Consider the following 9,167-nt stretch of genomic DNA (forward strand, 5'->3'; position numbering starts at 1 on the left):
TTATTCGTGATTTTTGAAAGTTACAACCTGAATCATGACCTGTAAAATGTGCGTTCTATGTTAAGTTTTCATACAGTTGATTGATTAATTCATGAGCCTTAGTAATGTGAAATTATAATGTCTTTATATGAAGGTAACCGCACGCATGTTCAGTAGTCATGTAACTTAACAAGTGATAAAATTGAAACTTAGTTGATAACATTGTTGGCATGATAGTATGAGTAAAATTGAATAGATTAATTTGATTCTTAATCGAGGGTGAAATATGTTGTACGAGTCCAGTTGTTTGCATATTTTGTGGCATGTTGTAATATCACTGATGTGTTCGTCATATTTGTATAGTGGTCGGGTATACATAAATATCAAACTATGTTATCATATCTGGGTAAAATTTTGGTGGCGTTAAACGTCCTAATGTCCTCGCATGAATATTTACAATAACTATGTTAAATGTTTACACATGAATGGTAGTAATGATTATGTCTAAATGTTCCCACATGTAGGATGTCATCTGAGTTCTAAGGTCCTTTATGTGAGTCTGTGTGCCTATAGTTATACTTATTGCTTCCATTGCATTAAATTAATTCAGTTGAACCTAAAACCTATAACATGATAATAAACCGTGTCGTTATTCCTTATTGAATATGTTCGTTATTATATCGTCATAAAACGCTAAAGTGATTCTTGCAATTGTAGCACGACATTTGACATACCTATATTTCCGAGTCGTTTCTATCAATTATAATCTAATAAATATTGTTTATGATAGCTATGTTGGCAATTATAATGGGATAACCCTTTGATGATCCACATGTTAGGTGTATGTTCAAATGATAGTCGTTATAGTTACGTTTAATTGAGCCGCGAGTTGCCTATTTGTTCAAACCGTAAAAACCGAGAGAACTTGTTCACCTTGCTAATCTTTTGCCATAGATAATGTTTTACAAGTTATATGATGGTATATGTACATGCTTAGGCTAATTATGCGATATCTTTTGTTTTGTTGAAAAGGAGTTATACTAAGTTGCTGGACACGATTGAATGATGTGGTTGCTAAAATGTCAAACACATGTGTGATATGGAAGTAATGTTGTTGTTGTCATGGATCATATGTTGTTACTTTTATTGGGAAATATGTTTCAGAATTTACATCAAACAAATTGACTAGTTCGTGTTGTATGTCTGATGAGTCAAAAGGTTTTGATTACGTGTATGTTTTCTATGGTTTCAAGGTGTTTAAGTAGTGCTTATGTATCGCATGTTTTAATACTCCTGTGATTTATTAGTAGTAGGGCGGAAGGAATACACATATGGTTCAATTGTTCGGAATTGGTAATAGTTTCGACTTGGGAGAGGAATTTGGTGGGGTCAATGTTAGATTGTATGCTGGTTTACGTGTATTCTTACAGTTGATATTTCTAAAGTGGTTGTTCTCTGGTAGATAATGCGAACTGTGATGATCTCGAGTTGACCAAAACCCTGGTATTACAACAGTTACCCTGAAAACTTGTTATATAACTTTCGCACACTTAAACCTCGAGAATGAATCCTTTATCTTAACACCCTTCTACGGTAACACCCTTGTGTCTTAATTTGTTTAACTTTCCACCTTGTAGGATGGATCCCTACAATGTACACCCGCGAGACTGTTACATGTCACCTGATGCCGACTTTAATGAGCATTGTGAGAAACTTTGTGCTGCCATGGACAAGTATGGCCATAATGGGCACCCTGAGTACTTAACTAATACTCAGTTAAGAGCGTATACCCTTATCGATACTATCCCGACGGCGTACTAAAGGACAAGCAAACGCTTCTATATGAGAGAGTTGTCCACCCATTGCATGAGACTATGCCGTGACCCCATTCATCTGCGGCGGGGCCGGATACCCACCCGAGCATACCTTTGACTTCATAGCAAGGCGACTGAGATACGAATTTTACGCTAATGTATCCGATCCGAAAGTAATTGAACCACCCATGCCAGACTTCGGGGAAGAGGTGAACCAGGAAGGGAATGACATAGAAGTCACCAGAATCAGAGGAGGCGCGACCTAAGGACCGTTAGGTTAGGGTTAGTGACACCATGATCGGTCTGTTGTGGAGCCGTGTAAACCTTTGGCTCCTTTCTTGTTGTTCTTTAGTTTGATGTTGTATTTTAAGTCCAGCATGGGCTAAGTAATAAGTGTTACTTGATGACAATCAGTTAATTCCATAATAAAACCTTGTTTTCGACTTAAATGTTACTGCGCAATCTCTTATCATGTGTTCTTTTCTGTTACCTGTTGTTGACAGTGAGTTGTTGCATAGGGATATGACATTTGAAAAGAGGTTACGAGGACGTAACCATGTTTTTTAGTTGGGTAGGATTGTAAAATCTTAATGTTTAAATTGCACTTGTTTATAGATTGTGGTTTTGATCAAGTTGTAGATCGTGGTTTTGATCAAGCCGATGCGTCGTTGCGTGGTACCCATACAAATGAGTTCTCTATGTTGTGTATTAAAGCTGTCTTTGTTATGGTGCTCGATAGTTTACATGAGTTCATGAGTGGTGATAGGTTTGCATGAAGTAAGTTCCGGGACGTAACTTTCTTTTTAGGAGGGTAGAATGTAACATTCCGTCTCACCCGCATGAGTTCATGAATTCTTGTACTAGAAAATCTGTTTGGTAGTTGAGCGAACTTCGGGATGAAGTTCATTTTAAGGGGGGAAGACTGTAATACCCCGTATTTTATATCGTTAATTGAGTCGAGTTAATTGTTTAGTCGTGTTGATATCGTAAGACCAAGTTACTCGTAAGTTTGTTGAGACGGGTTTATCTGAACGATAGCTTACCCTTTTACCAATCACGTTACCCATACCCATGACCCATTTACCATCTAACTTGATCTTTAACCTAAATTTTAACCTAGTTTTACCCTAACCATACACACCCCTCATCTCACACGCCTCCCTCCTTCACCAACACCAAAACACCAGATTTCACGCATAGAGAGGGAGAGAGTGTGGCCGTGAGTGTTGACGGCCGAAGCAAGGAAGAGCTAGGGACTTTTGTCGACGGCCGTGGGTGGCCCTGGTGGCGGTTGTGGTGGCGGAAAAGGTAAGAGTTCAACCCTTTCCTCTGTTTTCATCCTTCCGTCGAGTTTTGGGTGGTTGTTCGTGTCTTGTCGAGGCATTCTTTGGTGGTGGTTGGTAGAGTAAGGGAGTAGGGTGGTAAGGGACGAGTGTAGTGGTGGTGGTTAGGGAGGTTTTGGGTGGTGATGGTGGTTGTGAAAGGCGGTTAATGACAGGGGTAGCCAAAACGGGTTTTGGTTACGGTTTTCAGACGGGTTTAGGTGGGTAGTTTTGGGGTGGTGCCACCGTGGACTAAGGGGAGGTCGAAACGGTGGCGCTATGGTGTCTGTGTGCGTGGGTTGGCGGCGAGCAGAATGGTGGTGAGAGATTAGTGTTTTGTTGACAGTGGTGGTGGCCGAGGGGTGGTGTAGGGCTGCTTTGTGGTGAGGCACGGTGGTGAACCAGGCCCAATGTCGACCCTGGTTCGACTCGCCGGCGCGATCGACCAGGTGGGGCTTGGTTGTTGGTGGTGGGTCGAAGTGGGCGCAAGCCTGGCGGTTGTCGCGGTGGTTGGCGCGCGTGAGGGGTTTGGGCGAGTGAGGTGTCACGGGTGGTGGAGTCGGGTTTTTCGAGTTGTTTTATGGTTGATTCGGGTTTTCTTAAATCGTTTAACTCGTTTAATCTTTTATTTATCATATTCGTATTTAATTTAATTCCCGAGTCCTTTAAAATAATTAGAGACGGTTTTTGAGTCGGGTTTGTTAAAAGAGAAAAGTTACTATATCGGGAAAGTTTCCATTTTAAGAAATTCTATTTTTAGTAACTTCTATTTTGGGAACGGGGATAGTTAAGTAATCGGTTATCATTTCATTATCTTTCAGAGGGCGAATTTTCGTGGATTAGCACTGAGCTTCCGACTATTTGACTGCAGTACTGAGGTAGGGAAATACACTTGACTTACCGGTGTTGTTAATTTGTGTTGATTTGTTGTGTTTCATGTGACCAAGTTGTGATCGTTGACTTGTTCGTGGTTGTGATTTATGTTATGTTTCATACACTGGAGTGTGGTTGACTGAACTGTTCGTGTTGATTATGTTATTTCATTATTTTGATAGCTGGCATGATTTCCTTCGTTGATATACATATTATGTTGCATTGAGTACTGTTGAGCATTGCATATGCATTGGAGTTGGAGGATGGTGTGGTGGTGACGATGATGAGATACGATGTGATGTTGTGATAAGGCCCAGGCTGGTTCTGCAGGACTTGCCCTAGTGTCCTCAGCTGCGAGCTGGCAGATCGACTGCGGTCGATATATATAGTCTACCGGGGATCGGTATGGCTGGGTTGTCCGGGTTATGAGATATGAGTTGAGATGGAGATGGAGGTGACGGAGGAACATGCATATCATATTTTGTTGTTTCGTTGTATTCCCTACTCAACCTCATGGTTGACCACCGTGTATTCGTGAACACCGTGATGACCCAAATATTGGCGAGCAGACTTGACAGGTTTAAGAGATAGGACGGGAGCTTGATGGGCGTGAGACTTTGGATCGAAGACATAGTAGTTAGATCATTATTTAGAAGACTTCCACTTCCATTTATGTAGTTCTTTATAATTGTTGTAAAAAGAAGTTTGTAATAATCAAGTTAGAGTATTTATATAAGTTGCCTTGGAGTTTAATTTGTTATTCACTACCTCGGGGAACCGAGATGGTAACAGTTCGGTTTATTAGGGAATGTCTTGCCAAAGGCTCCTTCATAAACCGGGGTGTTACAAAGTGGTATCAGAGCGAACGATCCTCAGGCCTGAACCAATGAACCCAAAGAACGTAGGATGCGTCTAAATAAAATGAACCCCTGGGAATAAACTGCTAGGAGCTCACAGTGCGGTTAAGAAGGAGCCCTTAATACGTGCTCTTTTGCCCTCTCGTTTTGAACAGGTAACCCGAGAGAAAATTGAGTGAATGGGGTAGTTAGCAGGAAAACCTTGGATATAATCGAGTTGATGTATACCTTGAGACCCATATATTCTAACCATTCTGCAGGACAACGTTACGGTAAGTATTTTGTATGAATGATGACGTGATCATATGATGTTGTGGAAATAAGAAATAAAATTTTCGTGTTCAGATTGATAATCAACGAAGCGTTGGATTGTGGTAATCGTGAGCGTGAGAATAATTGCAAATTGACGATATTTATCTGGATGGATGTGAATGACGTGTTGATAGTGCTATTATGTCTAGTAATATGCGGTTATGTGATCCCGAAGCCATGCTAGTATAGTATTGTGATAGTAATTAGAAACACTATTGACTTGCTTGTTCCTAGTCATACCAATCGTGACTTAGATGTAAGGAGTAGGTCGAGATGCGAAGGGATTCTATGGGATAGACGTTTACGTAAGTGCAAAGTGTGAGATTTAAGTTGGGATGGGTTAGTGTACATAGTGGATTCATAAGAGCTCGTAACATAGTAAAGAATGACCTAGTGCTGAAACACGCTTGTTTGATTTTACTCCCTAATTGATCTTGCTGTCATTTCTTTCCTGTTAACTTCCTATGGATGAAAATTTTATGAGAGTTAGCCTCGTGAGTTAGTGTTCATTTGACGTTGGTTTCATGTGTATAGGATATACGGATTAGGAGTAATAAAGGTTTTAGTGGGCTGTGGTCAGGAAGTTCCTGTGCAGTGATGTTTTGACCAACGATTTTGTAAAAATCCTCATTTAATTTGTATAAATGATTTTTGCATAATTCCAACTCCATCGACTAGAAGACTCGCTTATGTTTTCAAATTGATAAGCCACGAAAATTATTGATGTCTCTATATTAAACGGTAAATTTTGCAAATTGACCCAAGTTTCGGACCAATTCTTTGTCATGTACTTGTTTGGACCAACTGAGCTCAGTAAAATCCTTTAAAAATTGAATTCTTGAACTTTGGACCTCATTCTTTTTATCACGAATTATTAACTCTCTGTATGTTATGAAAAGTAATATAACTCAAGTTTTCGTTGAGCGGTTATTTATTCGTGATTTTTGAAAGTTACAACTGAATCATGACTGTAAAATGTACGTTCTATGTTAAGTTTTCATACTGAGTTGATTGATTAATTCATGAGCCTTAGTAATGTGAAATTATAATGTCTTTATATGAAGGTAACCGCACGCATGTTCAGTAGTCATGTAACTTAACAAGTGATAAAATTGAAACTTAGTTGATAACATTGTTGGCATGATAGTATGAGTAAAATTGAATAGATTAATTTGATTCTTAATCGAGGGTGAAATATGTTCAGACGAGTCCAGTTGTTTGCATATTTTGTGGCATGTTGTAATATCACCGATGTGTTCATCATATTTGTATAGTGGTCGGGTATACATAAATATCAAACTATGTTATCATATCTGGGTAAAATTTTGGTGGCGTTAAACGTCCTAATGTCCTCGCATGAATATTTACAATAACTATGTTAAATGTTTACACATGAATGGTAGTAATGATTATGTCTAAATGTTCCCACATGTAGGATGTCATCTGAGTTCTAAGGTCCTTTATGTGAGTCTGTGTGCCTATAGTTATACTTATTGCTTCCATTGCATTAAATTAATTGATTGAACCTAAAACCTATAACATGATAATAAACCGTGTCGTTATTCCTTATTGAATATGTTCGTTATTATATCGTCATAAAACGCTAAAGTGATTCTTGCAATTGTAGCACGACATTTGACATACCTATATTTCCGAGTCGTTTCTATCAATTATAATCTAATAAATATTGTTTATGATAGCTATGTTGGCAATTATAATGGGATAACCCTTTGATGATCCACATGTTAGGTGTATGTTCAAATGATAGTCGTTATAGTTACGTTTAATTGAGCCGCGAGTTGCCTATTTGTTCAAACCGTGCAAACCAGAGAACTTGTTCACCTTGCTAATCTTTTGCCATAGATAATGTTTTACAAGTTATATGATGGTATATGTACATGCTTAGGCTAATTATGCGATATCTTTTGTTTTGTTGAAAAGGAGTTATACTAAGTTGCTGGACACGATTGAATGATGTGGTTGCTAAAATGTCAAACACATGTGTGATATGGAAGTAATGTTGTTGTTGTCATGGATCATATGTTGTTACTTTTATTGGGAAATATGTTTCAGAATTTACATCAAACAAATTGACTAGTTCGTGTTGTATGTCTGATGAGTCAAAAGGTTTTGATTACGTGTATGTTTTCTATGGTTTCAAGGTGTTTAAGTAGTGCTTATGTATCGCATGTTTTAATACTCCTGTGATTTATTAGTAGTAGGGCGGAAGGAATACACATATGGTTCAATTGTTCGGAATTGGTAATAGTTTCGACTTGGGAGAGGAATTTGGTGGGGTCAATGTTAGATTGTATGCTGGTTTACGTGTATTCTTACAGTTGATATTTCTAAAGTGGTTGTTCTCTGGTAGATAATGCGAACTGTGATGATCTCGAGTTGACCAAAACCCTGGTATTACAACAGTTACCCTGAAAACTTGTTATATAACTTTCGCACACTTAAACCTCGAGAATGAATCCTTTATCTTAACACCCTTCTACGGTAACACCCCCCCATGTGACCGGTTCAAAATTGTAGGGCGATTTCGCGACTTTAGGACTTCTCCCAAGCCTTTGCATTAGCTCCTACAACCTTTACCCCAGGTTCATTTTAATTGACTCCCTATATTAATTGGGTTCATTGGTTACAGGTTTCAGGATCGTCGCTCAGATACCATTTTGTAACACCCCCACACTCCAAGTGCCTTAGCAGGACCACCCAGGTATAAGGATGTTACCATCTCGGTTACCCGAGGCAATGATAATCAAATAAACAATAGAGAAACAACGTTTAAATAGAAATACTTAGTGAAAGTTTACAATCTCAAAACCAAAACCAAAAGTACAAATACATGTTCTCAAATTGACTGTTTGCTGATCTAACTGAAATGTCATGAAAACTACTAAGCTACAACGGAAGACTTCTATCATCATATCGTGGCACATCCCAGCTATCCCAGTACTCATCTCATACCTGCTCAATATCTGCTCACCATCCCCGAATGGATCACCACAGGTTTTAAAACAATAATCGGGGTAAGTACTATTTACATAAATCATATAGCCAACTCAACAGAAAACAATACAGCTCATACAATCATACACAATCATCCACTCCACTCCATCTCCGTCACCGACTGTCCACTGGACCAGCCCTGCCAGTGGGGGACCGTAGCCGTTCCCACCTAAGTCCCGCTCATCATACCGAGCGATAACCCTGTCCCATTAATGTGCACATCCCCTCCCGTGGCGGGTTCCGCGGAGAGCAAAACTAGGGCGTGAAGCCACTCCCGCAAGTGACTCCACTCAGCCGAGAACGCATCTCGAGAACCAGAGACAAACAATCACATCCATCAACAACAATCAATCAACAACCGTCACGAAACCAAACAACAAGCACTAATTACAGCACAATCACCACACATTATGTAACTAATACTGAGTAGGGAAACCCTACCTGGAAAGCACAACAATCAGACGATCTCACAGCTGATATAAAAAAGCTTCCTCTACGAATCCTCCTCATAACATACAAACATATAATCACTACCAAGCATAACATACTACAAAACCCCCAATTCCCAAATTAGGGTTTAACCAACTTTAAAGAAACATTATAAAAATGGTATATAGGTCTTACCCTTGACGTAAGGATCACAACGGTATAAAGAACGATGAAATCCGACCTTCCAAACTCCGGGATTTGCTAACAATGCGATTAAGGTGATGAACGTACTTTGCTTTCTCTCTTGACAGTAAATTAGGTTTTGAAAAGTGTTTAGAACAATGACGGAAAAGATTATGTACCTTAATCGCATAATTAACAAAACCCGAGAAATAACTCCCCGTAAACCGGCTACTCGATCGAGTAGCTAAGGTACTCGATCGAGTACCCCCTTACTCGATCGAGTATCATAGTTACTCGATCGAGTACCAACAGGTCAGAAACTATTTTAAAACGCAACTCACCCTTACTCGAAAGAGTAAGGCCTACTCGATAGAGTACCCAGA

The sequence above is a fragment of the Silene latifolia genome, chromosome X, assembly GCF_048544455.1.
Source record: "Silene latifolia isolate original U9 population chromosome X, ASM4854445v1, whole genome shotgun sequence".
Lineage (NCBI taxonomy): Eukaryota > Viridiplantae > Streptophyta > Magnoliopsida > Caryophyllales > Caryophyllaceae > Silene > Silene latifolia.